This window comes from Cygnus atratus, chromosome 3 (genome assembly GCF_013377495.2).
Source record: "Cygnus atratus isolate AKBS03 ecotype Queensland, Australia chromosome 3, CAtr_DNAZoo_HiC_assembly, whole genome shotgun sequence".
NCBI classification, from domain to species: Eukaryota; Metazoa; Chordata; class Aves; order Anseriformes; family Anatidae; genus Cygnus; species Cygnus atratus.
This window is the reverse complement of record NC_066364.1, coordinates 42,376,822-42,393,970: the sequence shown is the minus strand read 5'-3', so window position 1 is coordinate 42,393,970 and position 17,149 is coordinate 42,376,822.

Genomic DNA, 17,149 nt, shown 5'->3' with positions numbered 1-17,149 from the left:
ATAGTAAAATCTGTTTTTATATGGCTTTTCTTACCCTTTCATTAAATTCTGGTAATGTAATCACTACAAATGCAGAAGTGCAATTATGGCTTAGGCAGTAATATGCTTAAAATTTTGAAAGAATAAACTATTTCCTAAATATGCCTGGCACAACGTGTGGCTGCCCAGAGCATCGTGCTAGTTCCTAATATTGCCCTGTGTCTGAAGATTTAGTTCAGATGGGTTTGCCAGAATTTGGGATTATTCTTTTTCAAGGGAATACTGAAAATAACAAATATGTGAGTTCTTTACCCAGCCAATCTTTCCTTACCACCAGGACCAATATGGAATCAGGAATGTGGTCTGCACTTGCTGGCTGTCTGTTCACTCCTGTCCCACTAAAAGGGTTATATGGCTATGCAGACTGAAACTTCTTCCAGATGAAGAAACAACTGGAGACGTATTGCTATGAAATATCCTAATGTGAAGGTAGTATAGAGGATGTTTTATTTTGAGAGTGATGGCCAGTTAATTTCAGTTTTTATATATTATGACGAGATACTTTAGAAAACAAGGCATTCTAGCTCCAAGATGGATTATGAGCTGGGAAGCATCCACAGCTGTGAAAACTGCAGAAGGTATATCCAGTTCTACCATGCCGAAATATTAGTACAGCAAGGCAGTGAACTGAGCTTGTTTTCTTTGTCTCCAAAGTTTTTCTTTGCCTCCATATAGGCTGGCAGGTTTCAAAAGAAACAGGCTAGATGCTTCTTAAGCTTCTTGATGTCAGTGTCGTGGATCAGCATGATCTTGTGTGTGTGCTTTTTTTTTTTTTTTTTTTTTTTTAAGTCTTATAGCAAAATGCACATTGCTTTAGTGGATTTGTGTTTGAAATGTAATAATGGGACCCATTATGGTTTCCTGAACATAACTACACTTCAAAATCACTTTGTGTCTCCTTTCTGTAATAGTGATGTGAGAAACAAAAGGAACAGAAAAATTGTGCCTTGTTACTGCACTTACCTGCTTGGTGCATGTCTTTTCGTGGCATTTGCTTTGAATTCTGTCAAGAATAAGCTATGACTATTGTCAGTTTTTGAAAAGCAGTGTAGGTATATCAGTGAGCCAAATTCATGTATCTTATGTTGTATTTTTTTTTCTCTAGATTCTGAGAACTATCAGGTAGTTACTGTATTAGAGATTCATTTTACCTAACTTTCAGTGCCAATAAGATAGGCATCTAATCTGAGCTACTCCCATATGCTCTCTAGGTACCTTCAGGTGGTGAATCATCCCTTCCATCCAAGAAACTTATTTTGGGAGAATGAGTCATTCTTCAGAAATGCCTGCCTGCTTCCAGCGACAATAGAGGCAGGTAAACTTAGGCTGGGGGCCTGTCACATCTATAAAGTATGGTCAGATGAAGCTCATTCTTTTCTTCTCTTATCTGATGTGACTTGTTTAATAGCATGGTCCTGGCTGTTTTAAAGAGAGAAGCACAAAATCACACAGTGATTATTCCATAACATTTACTATACGGTTTTTGAATCAAATCCTTTGCGGGCAGATAAATTAGGTATCTCACGTGGCATTGCCCCCTGCATATTGAATATGTGCAACAAACCAGTATACTCAGAGGTATAAGGAGGGAGTAGATTGTTTTAGTTCAAAATTTGGCTGGCAAGCATTGTGTCCACTTGCTTCTGGTTAAGTCTGTGAGTGATAGAATGAATGAGCACCTTGTTCCTCTCCTGTAGGGCATTACTTAAGACTCACAGGTTACCCCCAAGTTTTTAGACAACAGTTCCCAGACTTTCTGGCATGATACATATGAAAGCTCTTGCAGCTACTTGCCCTCCCCCATTTTCATGACTTGTCACATTTTGCATTCTTCCGGTAACATGCTCCATTAATTTTGCCTATAGCTAACTCATTGCACGTTTGCATCATTAGCATAAAATTTTGACTTTCAAATTAAAAAAAAAAAAAGTCAAACCTTTTGTTAAGGCAGATATTCCTGTGTGATTATTATTAATATTGCTGCCATCAAATTCTGAATTTAGTACTTGTATTGTTACTGCTATTTAGTTACTATTAGACTGTTATATATGACTTCCTGTTAAGGTACTGTTATATGATACTATTTTGGCTCTTTTATTTTTTTAATCATTAGTAACATAAAATACAGCAGGAGAAAAGCTTTTCTAAAGGTTTGGTTTTTAGCTCCAAGCTGTGTCCAGCAGCATTTCTCTCTTTCATCTATTCCCTCCAAGGATATTTTTAATATCTTCAGCAAGTCAGCCTTTTGATTCCTCCTTCAGAAAATTGTCCTTATAGTCTAGTCAAAAGGGACTGTGACATCTACAGTTAGGCACTGTCTGGGACCTAAATATAGGTGCAACACAGCTTGTAATGTACTGTGGTACATGGCTACTGTAATAGTGACTGTGTTGTACTATGGGACTGTGGTGCTTCATCCAGACTACTGATACTATGTTAAACAAGCAGAAATATCGTCAAATGTCATAGCATATGGTGGTGTTCCCAGCAAGCCCGTGGGCTAGGCCAGAGGAATTTCTAAGAGCTCTTCTCAAGCTCTAAAAAGCTGCCACCAACACTAGCACTTATCAGTGTTCGTGTTTGCAGCCCTGTCAGGGTGCTGCTCTGCACAGTCTGCCCGCAGCATGGAACTGCTGCTGCCTCTGCTGCTTACAGGCCAAAATGGGGCTTGCTGACTTCTGCTGCATTCCCGAGTAAGCTGTTACATCTGAATAAAATCCATGTCAGTGCCACATCCGGGGTCTACTATATTGCTGGGGCACAGGAATAAAAGAAGGGCATCGGCAGTTGTGGTGGTTTTACCGGACTAGGCAGCTGAACACCACAACCGCTCTCTCACTCCCCCTCCTTAGATGAGGAGGGGAAGAAGTAAAGGAAAGAACAACTCACAGGTTGAGATAAGGATGATTTAATTAAAGGAAAAAAGAAATAATTATTAAGGAAAGATTATTATTAATTAAAAAATTTAACTAAAGAATTTAACTAAACAATTAACAATTTAACAAAAGGGGAAAAAAAAAAAGGGAAAGGGGAAAAGGGAGGGAGAAAGGGAAAACTAAACAAAACAAGTAAAGGCTATGTGGAAGTGCAGAGGAAAGAAATTACTCTCTACTTCCCACAAATGAGCGATGCTTGACCACGTCCTTGAAGCAGGGCCTCAACGCACGTAGCCGGTGTTTGGGAGGAGGACAGACATTTTCCCAACAAGAGCCCACCCCTCCCCTCTTCCTCCTTTTTCCACCTTTTATTGCTGAGTGTGACATCATATGGTATGGAATGTCCCTTTGGTTGGTTTAGGTCAGCTGCCCTGGTGATGTTTCTTTTCTCACATCTTTGCCCACCCCTAGGGGGGTTAGAGAGAGTCCTGATGCTGTGCAGCACTGCTCAGCAGCAGACACAACACTGGTGTGATACCATTGCTGTTTTAGCTACAAGTGCAGAGCACAGCACTATATGGGCTGCTGCAGGGAAAGATAACATCCCAGCCCGACCCCGTACAGCAGTAGGGCAACAGACTGAGGCAGTAAAGCAGTTGTTGCCTGTGGCAGGCCCTGGGAGGCAGGCTGGGCACTGCAGCAAGGCCAACTTGTCTCTGGGCAGGTAGCTCTCCCCAGGAACAGCAAAACTGTAAGCAAAGAGAGAGCTCTTGCAGCTTCCTTTCCATGTATTCCACTTCTTCACGTGGCCATCTTTCTATTTTGAATGTAGTGCTAATGGCTTGGTTGCAACCTTCTTCAACAGCTATTTCATTATCTTAGCTAACCTAACTAACTGGCACCGGAAACCTAAATATTTTACCATTCCTTCATTTTGCTTCTAGGTATGTGGAACAAAAGCACCTCGTTAACCAGTTCCAGGTCCATTTTAACCTCACTGAATGCACTGGGTTATGGTGTACATTTCCCCTTGATTATATTTTCATCAGTAAAATTGCAGCTGTGATTTCATATGCTTTTAATACTTAAGCTTAAGATAATTTAATCATTTCTAAATGAATTGGAGGGGATATGTTTAATTGTTTCAAAGTAGATCTCTGAAGTTATCAAATAACAGGTGGCTCTTCAAAACTTAGCATCAGTCCATTTCTTAAATTAATTTTGTTTTGCTTCTACTATGCCAAACAGAAAATACAGGCATTAATTTGAGATGCACTCATTTACTACACATGCAGTAGATTTATTTTTAACCTTTAAAAATGCCATTGTCTTTAAGAAATCCTGAAAGTTAGGTGATAGAATTGAATCTCTAACTAGGGCTATTGTTTTGAGTCCAAACAGGTCATTTGGATTAGAGATGTCAAAGTCCTAGATGAGGGTGGCCTTCAGCAACTGCTAATGTTCTCAGAAATAGATAGTAAGATCCAACTATTCTTTTATCAGAAAACTCCAGAAGTAGAGATTTCCTAGGTTTTTTCTTAGAACATGATGTGAGTAAGAACCAACTCATGCTGTACCATGTTTTGTTTCTGCCAAACAACATATCGCAGGCCTTCCCTGGTGAATGCAAATGATCACAGATTCTTTAGCCATACTGTAAGGCCTCTCAGTGTTGTTGCACTTGCAATCTCCATTAAGGATTAGAGGTGCAGAGCTATTTGTGCACTTCCATTCAAGCAACACATCATTTAACATCTTACCTTTTGAATTCTTGTGGAAAAGTATAAATGAAGGAAGGAGGACTACTTCAGGCGAAATTTATTTTTAGATGCATTGTAATGAGACTCCTTGCATTTAGTTAACATCATCTGTTCAAACTGAGAACAGACCTGGACATTACCTTACTGGGAATGTGCTAGGCCATCTTTGAGATGGGAATAAAGGGGCTTTACAGAATTTTGAAAAAAGAATGGAGGTAGGCAGGTAGAATTTAGGCTTTAGGCTTTGTGTAGGTAAAGGCCTTCATTCTTTCAAAATGTTCCAGGGGGTCTCTAACATCCAGGCAAATTTATCCTAATGTGAACACTCGTCGGCTCTGTGAAAGCACTGACTGCCAGTATGGAAGACAAAGATTCAAACATGCTCAGAAGATGAGTGAAAACAAGTTTTCTTAAACATTTCTTAGCATCTTAGAAATATGGAATATCCGAAGTTGGAAGGGACCCACAAGGACAATCAAGTCCAACTCTTGGCTCCACACAGGACCACCCAAAAATCAGACCATGTGTCTGAGAGCGTCGTCCAAACACTTCTTGAGCTCCGGCAGGCTCGGTGCTGTGACCACTGCCCTGGGGAGCCTGTCCAACTGCCCAACCACCCTCTGGGTGCAGAATCTTTTCCTGACACCCAGCCTGACCCTCCCCTGTCCCAACTGCATGCCATTCCCTCGGGTCCTGTCGCTGTCCTCAGAGAGCAGAGCTCAGTGCCTGCCCCTCTGCTCCCCTCGTGAGGGAGCTGCAGGCCGCCATGAGGCCTCCCCTCAGCCTGCTCTGCTCTGGGCTGAACAAACCAAGGGACCTCAGCTGCTCCTCATACGTCTTCCCCTTGAGACCCTTCACTATCTTTGTACATAAAAGTATTGTATTCTTCTTGATAGTATCTGACATGCTGTGCAAGTCTGTTGTGGGATTTCATGTGCTTATGAAGCCAGTTGAAACAAAAGGTTGATTTTTTTGATGTCAAGAAAGGCTTTTAGAACATCTATCAAGGTTTGTACTTCAGAGAAAACGTTCAGTCAACTAGCCAGAAGGGCACTAGTATATGTTGGTTCACAAGACCGATGCAACTTTAACCCTGTATGGCTTTGCTTCATGTAGGGTAAAAAATCATAGAATCATAGAAGGGCTAATGTTGGCAGGGACATTAAAGATCATCTAGTTCCAACCACCCTGCCATGGGCAGGGATGCCACCCACTAGATCAGGTTGCCCAGGGCCTCATCTAACCTGGTCTAGAATGACTCCAGGGATGGGACATCCACAACCTCTCTGGGCAACCTGTGCCAGTGCCTCACCACCCTCTGAGTGAAGAATTTCCTCCTAGCCTCTAATCTAAATCTCCCTTCTTTTAGTTTACAACCATTTCGCCTTGTCCTGTCATTATCTGATTGAGCAAAAAGTTGCTCTCCATCTTTTTTATAAGCCCCCTTTAAGTACTGGAAAGCTGCAATGAGGTCACCTCGAAGCTTTCTCTTCTTTAGGCTGAACAGCCCCAGGTGTCTCAGCCTTACTTCATAAGAGAGGATCATCTTCATGGCCTTTTTCTGGACCCATTCTAATAGGGCCACCTCCTTCTTGTGCTGGGGGCCCCAAACCTGGACACAGTACTCATGGTGGGGGTTTCACAGGAGCAGGGTAGAGGGGCACAATCACATCCCTTTACCTGCTGGCCATTTTTCTGTTGATGCAGCCCAGGACACAGTTGGCCTTCTGGGATGCAAGTGCACACTGCTAGCTCATGTCAAGCTTTTCATCCACCAGAACCCTCAAGTCCTTCTCTGCAGGGCTGCTCTCAGTGAATTCTTCTCCCAGTCTGTACTCATGTCCGAGATTGCCCCGACCCCAGTGCAGCACCTTGCACTTAGACTTGTTGAATCTCATTAGGTTCACATGGACCTCAAGCTTGTCCATGTCCCTTTGGATGGCATCCCTTCCTTCTGTTGTATCAACTGCAGTATTCAAAACTGCCTGTAATATCACACAGATGTTATGTTTTCTAATTAGAGAAACAGATATTAAGGAAAGTCCCTATTTTTTTTCCCTGCATGTTCAATAGATGGTGGCATCATATGATGCTTTTTTCAATTGTGATACCTTAAATTAGTTTGCCCAGCAGTTAAACAGTGGACAGAGATTTTATACTTACCTGCTAAACAATGACTTAAACACCACTGTAGATAATGGGCACTGTTTTTTCAGAAGAGATATTAGGTAGGGCTCTGGGGAGATTTTCTAATCTTTCTGAGAACTGCTACACAGGAAACAAATTTGATGCTATATTAAACCTGGAGTGAATACATTACTGTCAAAGTAGTTATTACTAGTTTACCCTGGTGTACTTCTGAGCAGAAATTGGCAGTATAGATTCTGTCTGGGTGGGTGCTAAAGATGAACAGATGGATGTTTTTTGCCACATTTTATCTTAAGCATTGAATAAAATGGTAATGACGTATTTGGCTACGACAATTTCTGCAACTGGAAGTTTCTGAAACTAAAAATGTTTCATCAGTGCATATCTTTTCCTTGCTTATAAGCTATTCTGGTTTGGCTCTTGATGACTGAACTTTTCTGCTTTATGTGAAACTCTAAATTTACTTGTTATTAATGCCACCGCCTAGGCTAGACAAGAAAAGGACTAATTTTAACTCTGCTTGACACCACGGGCAGTGTTTGGCATCATGCTGAAGAGATTTATCTCTCTCAGATTAAACTGCATACTTCTGGTGAAGACTAGATTGTCACCTCCATCCCAAATTAAAGCAGTTGCACTGCCCTGAATGTTGGTGGGGTTGTTTGTTTGTTTGTTTGTTTGTTTTTAATAGGAGGTGAGGGTGCAGAACTTCCCAATGCAGGAATGAGAAAAGCAAATGCTTCTTTGACAGGGAAACATTAACTTTTAAAGTGGATGAAACTATTCTCTGTTAAGGTTGTTGTACATAAAAGATTTTCCAGTGCCTCATTTACTTATTTTGTTTTCTTTTAATAGAACAGACTAATGATAAAATAAAACTGTACCAATTCTCAGTCTGTTATAGCTTTCCTTAAAATTGAGTTCATCATTCAGAATGGCTGTCATCCATTTTTAATTAAATTATATTAATGTAATTTTTTATGATTATGTTCATGAGATAGCCCTAATGGTTGCTTTCCTGGACTGCCAGTACAGTCTCTGTGTATGTCATGTGTCAAAGTGTCAGACAGATGATACAGATGATGCAAATTGGGCAAAAACTGTGAAGCTGTAAAATTAGCCAACCTCTGCTCTTGATATTTTTATCTTCCATGTGTCGCATTTTTAAAGAGGTTTCTAGTCTTGTTAGAATTGGCAATGACAGAGGGTGACACCATCACTGAACCAGAGGCGGTGAAACATATATCTGCTTATTTTAGCTATCTGACTGTGTGTTTTTTTCTCTTGAGGTCCATCTGCTACCACTGGCTCAGAAATCTGATTTAGATGCACCACAATGCCCTTCCATCCCAGAAACTGCATAAATGCAGCACTGATTCACAATCTTAAATCTAAGTGGGTGGAAAGTGCATTTCATTACACTAGAGCTTGAATTCTTCAATTTCCTTTCTCTTGCTTTTGGGAAGATTGAGAGCTTTGCTATTCTAGCAGTGGGATTAGATATAAACCTTAAAAGCCTTCTTTCATTGAAGGGGGCACTATGGGTTGCCTGGCTCTCGCTCTGGTCTGAACTTGCCTTAAACACAGTCATTCATCTCTAGCTTGCTTCAGTTTGGTGCAAAGCTTGGCAAAAGTAAACTCCATCTTTCTGTTTCTCTCATTTTTCGTGTCTCGCCAATGCACATTTTTCTACCCATGTGTCCCCCAGCTTGTCTGCATCACTTCCATGACCTCTCTTGCATTAACTCTGCCTACTGTTGCCAGTATGGGTTACAAAATCCTCTCATCTTTGAGACACTGTTCAGGGAGCTGGGACCTGTGCCACAAGGCAAAATGGCTGTGGCTAACCTTGGGGCTTTCGCTCAAACTTTTGGGAGCTCAACGTCCTTGTCGTGAGTTTGGCATCTGTCACCTCAGGGTGAACAAAAGAGTCATAGTTGAATAAAGTTTCTGTAGCTCAGCAGGGGCCACTTACATGATTATACAACAAGATTATACATGATTACATGTATACAACAAGATTATACATGATCACTTACATGATTATACAACAAGAGCTACCGTGACAGTGCTACCACAGGAGCTGGTAGAATGTCAGTATGGGCTTGCTAATGAACACTTAACAACCCTTGGGTAAGCACCTGTCTGCACAGATTCAGTGTCAGAAAATGACCTTGTCTTAGCAGCAAAGGAACGTTGATAATGCCAGGCTATCAGCCTGTGAAGTGGCAAATGTCACAGTTACTTCTTCCCTAGTTTCCAGTTGTGATAATATGAGCTCCACAGGCTCTCTGCCTGAGTATCAGCTCCTTGGTGTGGGACATGCATTTGGATGCTTATCTGTAGTTGGGTGTATTTTCCTTAATATCCTGGCTGCCAATGTCCTGAATGGTATGCACTATGCCATGGCCTTTGGGAGGCCTTAGGGTGAAGAAGACAGGGTACTCAGAACTTCCCTGAACCCCAGAGCCACCACAGAGCCAGCCCGCTGGCACAGGGCACTCTGTAGGGCCAGTATCCTGTGAGTGTCCTTTATCACCCAAGGGCAAGGTAGCTTTCTTGTCTTTTCTCCCAAACTGAGTACTGGCTTATCACAGACAGACATAAGACATGCTCCTAGACAGAACCTTTTTGGTCCCTGCCTTCCACATATGGGAACAGGAATGTCATTTCAGGAACTGTGCTATGGTCACAGAAGTCTGTGTGAGGTGACTAGAGGAAACAGGTTCCTGCATACCATCTCGTTGGGCAACTTTTATGAATTTCATGTCTGAATCAGGGGAAGGAGGTGTCCAGAGAAGCTGCAGTGACTGAAACCTGGCTCTCTAATAAGAGTTTCAAAGGGATCTTGTTACAGAGAGTAGATTTCCTGTCAGAGACTTGTAGGGATTTCATTGGAAAGGTAGCCTTGGTGTGCAACCTCAGAGTGATAAATGTAGTCCTAGCCCTTGAGATAGGAGGTATTGATTTTTTTCACAATTTAAATCTCTTTTGTTGCTCTGTCCTGGTGTGCTCTACCTGGATTTATCCCAGACATGACCTCATGTTGTCCAGACATTTTATGAGCAGAAAAACTGTTTGATGGGTTTCTTGTAGGCAACTGGTATGATAATGGAAAAGAAATGTGTGTTGCTCTGTAGCTCCTCAAATAGCATGGAGTTGGGACCAAGTCCATGTGAAACCATGAAGCTTGTTGGAGCCAGCTCAAGCCATTTGGGTGCTCAATCCTCCACTTTATTTGAAGTGTTGGGTCTAAATGCCAGCCAGAACTTACCCCAGCTGAGCCAGAGCTGTGCATGGGCTGGTTGGGCAGCTGGCTGTTACAAGCCCATCTGAGCTCTCCCTGCCCTCTTCTCAGTGAGGTCATTTTGTCTGGGTTTCTCTCTAATATATCACGATGCTTTGTAATGTTTATGAGTCGAATTTGAGTGCTGTTTCCTAAAAAGCCTTTAAATAGTGAACATAACCTGACAGAACACGTAACACAGATTTTCTGAAAGAAATTGATGATTCTGACTAAAGCCAGCCTAATCCTTCCCCTGCAGATATTATTAACTATTTACCCCAAGCAAGTGGTGCTTGCCCAATTGCTATTTCAGGTTAAGCAGCTCATCAGAAACAAAAAGATAGCAGTAACAAAAGAAGACTGACAACTTAAAAACAGTGCCCTGCCATGAACTTTAAAAGCACTAAAACAACACCGCTATGATTGAAAATAAAAATTAACATGGAAGAAGTCCACTAGAGAGGTGAGTTATCTTGAGGCTTAGTCAATTAGTGTTTGAAAGCAATTTGGGAAATTTTTGAATATATATCTCAGTTCACCCAGCTGTTCTGAAAACTAGGAGAAAGTGGCTGTGGCAAAAGACCACAGAAGTAGTTATTTGTGCTTCCTCTGTGCTCTCCTGAAAGCCAGAGGCATGTGCCCATGCCTCCTTCAACTTATCTTTGAGCCAGTCTTTCATACTATTTTCTGCTCCTCACCTTCCTTCAGAATGAGCACAGGTGAAATTACAGATGCTGTACAGTAAGTCCAAAGATAAAGTACGAATCACTTTCTCTTGTATGTCTAATTCTGGCTGCCTCACCCCCATGCAATCAACAAATAATTTTTTTTCTTTTTTTTCCTTTTTTTTTTTTCCCCTATTTTAAAGTTTTTTTTCCATCTGAAAGTGGCATGTAGAGTGGAGCTGTAGCCAGAGGTACATTTTCTGGAAAAGTTTCAACATAATTGGACAATGTCTGTTTTGCAGACAAAGAACTCTAAAAAAAAAAAACAAAAAAACAAAAAACCCTAGGTGTTTCATTTTTTGAAATGCCTTGTGATATTTTCTGTAAAAATCTTATCTCAGAATCAGCTCAACCTAGAAATGTCAGTACATTGGAGATGCTTGCTAGTGTGGATCTTGGCAGTCCAGAGTGTCTCAGCAGGCTCTAATGAGTCTGCCAAAAAGTCTTGCGGAGAAAATTAATCTCTAGCAGAGCCGAGTTGCTTCAGAAAATAAACCAGGGACTTAGATGATTTGCCATAGCGAAGTATCTTTGGCAATTATAAATAACCTGCCTTGCTCTCTCTCTCGTGCCTCTCTGGCTGTGCACTCGACTCAAAGCTATTTCCAGTGCTTGGAAAACCCAGCCACCGTCATGCCTCCTGTATGCTGTGTGCAGGTGGCGGGAGGTAAGACCATGAAGATTTTTCTTTATTCAGTCTTCTTTGGTGCTTTAATGACTGGATTTATACCAGGATTGTCTTCTGGAGAAGACAGTGCCTCTTGTTTCCTAATATCTAGTCAAATTGAGCGCTTCTGCCTTCTCCTTGGGAAAATGTTACCATAAGGCATGCTATGCTGAATCAAAGGGTATGGGGTAAGGAGAGGGATATATGGAAGGAAGGAAGATGGTAGCAATACACTGAGGAATGGATCGAATCAGAAAACTCCGATGTCCATCCCTGGCTGCTGTGAACTGATGTAAAGGTGCAGGGAGTGGAGCATGGCAGAGCTGACTGCACGTCCTCCGCTCGTGATATGATTGCAGCCCTACTGCTGCCATGTGCAGCTTGGGAAGGTCTGGCAAACCCTGGGACACCCAGGGCAAACAAACCTGTGCTGTGTTGTGAGCTGTCACATATAGAAAGCTATCAGCACACAACAAGGTGCCTCCTATAAGTAACAGAAGGGTAAGGAAAGCTAATCCATGAGCCCCGGTTCTGTTTTGCTTCTTTGCCTTTATGCAGTCCAAGTACTGTCTTCCCAGGATTACTTAAGCAATGGATTAATATTCTGAATAAATTTTGCCTGGGTTGCAGGCTTTGCCTGGGTGTCAGGGGAGGAAACATTCAGTGTGGGAGAGTCCAGGACCATAGCTTTGTCTTTGGGTTTCTCCTGTGTTTTTCTCCCCTCTGCATAATGAATGGTACAGCACATGAGGAAGGTTAAGACAGGACCTCCAGAAAGGTTATAAAATTAGGCAGTCATCTTTTAGCATTCAACAGAACCTGCTACAGTAAAAAAATATGAAAAGAGGAAATCTGGGTCCCATTTGGCATCACTGGGCTTAGGGAGAAAGGTTGAGTGAGTCAGTAGTAAATAAATGGGGTGTGTGGCAAGACAACAGGTGGCTGTATCAGCAAGAATATACATGACCTTCTGTTGTTCCTCTGAGCTCCTGTTTGACAGAAAGCTCTAATCATTTTGGGTAAACAGAGCTATAAGCTACAGATAGACAAAAAGGCACAAGAAGGAAATTATTCAGTGGGCAGAGAAAGCAAACCTGCTCTCTTCAGCTTTTTTCCATCTGTTGGTCCCCATTGAGAAATTGAAAAGGCAGTCACTGGGGAGTCCTGATCTGCTGGCAATCCAAAGTGATTATTTGATTTGCTTTCACACAGTTGCAGTGCAGAATCTCAGTGTTCCAGCAGGAGCCAGCCTTATTATTTCAAGGTATTTTAGCTTTCACAGTCACTGTTTTTCTCGTAAAGCTTTAGTTTTCAAAATATGCTCTAATCTAACATAGTGTAAATCTAAAGATTATCAAAATTTGGATAATGTTAAACTGTGGTGGAGGAGGCGAAGTGTACAGCTGTTTCCAGTTTGCGCTAGGTTTTTTTGCAGCTTTGAGTTGCCGAAATAATAACAGTGTTTAAAGGAGTCAGCAAGGGGCTCTAATAAGAAGAATGCCTTTCATGGCTATGAACATGCTGTCCATGTAATGCTGTGTGTGATTCATTCGGATTCACTATATGATGCAGGTGAATGCAGTGGTTTTTTTTTTTAATTATTATTTTTTTTCCTTATTATATTAGTTACAGTTTGAAACTCTTCTTTGTATCAGAGAAATCCACATATTTACTTTTACTGAGGCTCTCATTTCTGCGGACCTCCAATACTGACTTGAAGCAGACCAGCCTGGTCTGACTGATGATAATTTATCTCCACTTATTTCTTACACTGCAATAGTTAGAGCACAACCCCACTACATACATCAAGCAAAGAATTATTAAAGAGAGACTCCTGGAAGGAAAATATTGCCTTCTCTTATGAAGGACATCTTCTCTCCTGTACTCATACTCCCAAGAATCAAAGTCAGAACAGAAACAAATGTTGGCCTCCACAGAATTCATGCTAGAGGTCACTGATGTCTTGGAGGACCTCCACATTCAAACTGGTGCAAAAATCTTAAGCCTCACATGGTACCTCCTTGATCCTGACTCTTCTACCAATACCTGAACTCAAAGTCAATATGCAGATTGTACAATGTATGGATAAGCTGTATCATTTTGAACAGAACATCAAGCTATTAAGTCAATGACTGACCAGGACAATCCAGGCAATTACTATCATGATGCACAACTGTTCATATAGATCCTTTGAAGATGAGTAGAGAGAAGAAGAGAAACTTGAGAAAAAGGTAAAATAAATAAATAAATAAATAAATAAAAAAGGAAAAAAAGAAAAGAAGAAAGCTGAAGAAATGAATTTTGCAAATATCTGCAGTAGAAGATTTCCAGGCCAGCAGATCATTCCTCTCAGAATCCAGAGACTCTGCCAAACAAGCCATAAAAAAAAGATGGAGGAGTTGCCCTGACAGATGTTTAGCTATTGCAACAGCATGTATAGTATAAATATTTGAATAGCACAAAATATAACAAAGATATCAATTATGGACCAAAGATTCTTACACTTCTATGTTTTCTTCATGGTCAAGATACTAAAACTGGTGTTTTGGTTAACTCTCTCTCTATATACATATATTGTGATATGAGGAGAAAACAGTCTGAAAAAATATATAAACATTTCAGGCTTTTCCTCTGAAAGTGACAACTAGTGGGGTTTTTGAATATACACTATTCAAGGAGTCAATGGATAAGAAGCAGGGGTGTGTTTTTCTTTTCATGTGTTTTTCATTTTATGTTTGAAAAAGAAAAAGATTAAGAATTCATCATCCATATCTGAATTGTAAAGCCCTGAAGCATTTCACTATCATCTAAGTAAGACAGGATGAAAATTCACGACAAATGTTGTTATAAAGAATTGACCAAGAAAAAAATGATGTATGGCTCTTCTCTTAAGGTCTGGGATAAAGGAAGTGGAGAAAACACAGGATACCTCCTGACTGCGATAGCAATAACATCTTCATGACTCTGTCTTCATGTCTTGTCTGAAGGGGAGCCTTATGATACTTGGTGGGCTTTGTACAGGTGAACTCTGCACATATGCTAAGTTTTATTGGTTGAATTCACAGGTGGAGGTGCTGATCTGGAAGCTGCAAGCTTCCAACAAGCAATTCCTACAAGCAATTGATTTGAGATGCCTATGCAAAGTGATTAAGTTCTTCTCAAGAAGGGCAGGCAGTTTTGCTGTCCCCTGGCCAAGGACAAAGTAACTTGTCACTTACTGGCTGTGAGGTGGAGGTGAAGATTTTTGGTAAAGGCAGAGCTGCTTTTCTTACTGATGCCAGATATGCAGGTGAGGTGGTCAGCACCCTAGAAAACTGCCAGCTCTGTTTGTGCCTAAAATCATCCTCGAGATGCCTGAATTAGAAGCTTAGTCACACAGTCTGCCAATTTAATCGGTGAAGAAAGGCAGACGCCTCCAGAGAATGAATGGCATAAATCTTAGTGCAAGCACATCCTAAAAATAGTTGTGAGGAATCCACACCTGAGCCTGCTGTGTATAAGACTGGCTTTTCTTAAGTGGACAAAGGAAATTTAGTGAGGAATTTAAAACCCCATGAGTACTGCATATGCTAGGAAAAAGATAATAGCATAGTCAACAAAAAAAACAGCATTTTTCTGCCTTCGGTAAATATATAGATGCATAATAGTTAAGAAATGTATATAAAATAGCAAATAATAATACAGAATGATACATTCACATAGAATAAATGTAAATAAATAAATACATATACAGACCAAAAGAAGGAAATAATATTTTATTTTGAATTCAAGAACTAATGAAGTATGACAGCTGTACTAGAAATGGGTGATCACCAGAGTATAACAAGGATATATATATCCCTGTGATCTGTGTGGGGGGGTATATGTATGTGTGTAAATTTACAAGCAGTTTTCCCTACTCCCAAGGAAAACATACCTAAAGGAAGGCAGAATATAATTGTATGTGCAGACTGAAGAACCTCATAATTCAGGTACCATTTCTGTGATTCTTCGCAGTCATAGTCCTCCAAGTTTCAAGGTAAGGTCTACATATATATATATATATATACATACACATATGTATATATAAAATAAAGTACTCAGACCATGATTTTCCTCTATTAAATATACATGAGTATTTTTATGTGCTGGTAGTGGTGGTTGCAGACATGCCAAGGCACATAAAAAGGCATAACAACAAGGTGCAAGAAGCCTCAGGAAATCAGTAGAATGCTGTAGTTTTGTGTATGAATTTTTTGTGTTCTTGCAGCCTTTCTATCTGATTTCCACTGTTTCAAACCTTGGATCTCCTTTGTGTTAAGCCTATTAATAAGCTGCTGTCAATCTAGTACCTCTATGCAGCCTTCAAAACTAGGGCCTTAAATTAGGAGAGGAAAGTAGGGAAGGTGTAAATTGCAATTGGTAGTGTAACTCTAGCAGTGTGAAAGTCCTGCTAATACAGAAAATCTTTTTTCTCTTGTTCAACTAAGAGAAGTATACCATTTCAGTGTTTTTGTTTTGAGTGAGATTGTTATGTCTGTGACTGACAATAATATTGTAAGCTTCTTAAAACTTATGTGGACTTCATAGCATCCAGGGAGTTAGCAGAGAAGATGAAAACATTACCATGGCTTTAATGACATATTTGACATTTGTTTATGCATTCCTATGTCCGATTCACATGCAGCTATGCTCAGTACCCTTTTAACAGCTGCTTGTCTTCACTATTTAAAGAGGCAATAAACCTCCTCTTTAAACCAGGAGCGGTTCTGGTGAGAGCACAGTGGAGGAGGTCTAGGGGAGGTGGCAAAGCTGGCCAACCCTCCCTAAAGCCTTGCCCAAAGATGCTTGAGATAGGGTCAAGCTTCAGTGGTCCTGAATGGCATTTTGAAACTCTGTTGTGCTTGTGCCTGTATCTTCAGGCCCAGCCCTAAATTTGATGCTATTGACCTTGAAAGTCATGGAGCACTCACACAGAAACCAGCTTCTGCAATCCACTTACCTACAGGCCACCTTGGGGGATCACCTCCCTCACATCAAGCTCAGAAGATTGCCAGTAGTTAATGGAGCCCCACTCTATTCAAGAAAAAATATACCATTTACCACAATGTCTGATCTTCTTTTACCCACTCTTAACTTGAATGATTCACTCTATAAAGCTCTTCTACTCCTTAAATCTAGGAGATAAAGGACAGCATAGCTGCCATCCTGCCATCACTGCAGAGGTCAAATGTCACACTCAGAAAGCCATCTCAGCTGCTAGAAGGAACAAGGTAAGGAGAGTATGCAGTGAGCATAACGGCTTTCTGGCTGAACTTGTTTCATACTGACTAGAACAGAAATCAGTAATGCAGAGTAGAAGAACACCTCCTGAGCTGATAAGTCCAGTCCTCTGCTATTCCAGGTAACCATGCTATATAGTTTCCTTCAGAAATGCCAGTCTGTATAGCTGATTTGCCTTAAAGCTTTTGACTTGGAGGATACAACAGAAAATCTTCAGGCTAATGTTCTCACAAAGAAATGGCATGATGAGGTCTAAATATCTAATCTGAAAATGGAAGGCATCAGGTTTGCTAACTCCAGAGGAAAATAAGCTATGTCATGTGGAAAAGGAGAGATAAAGCAGAATGTTTTGATGAATGTTATGCAACTCCAGCAGTTTCATTCAG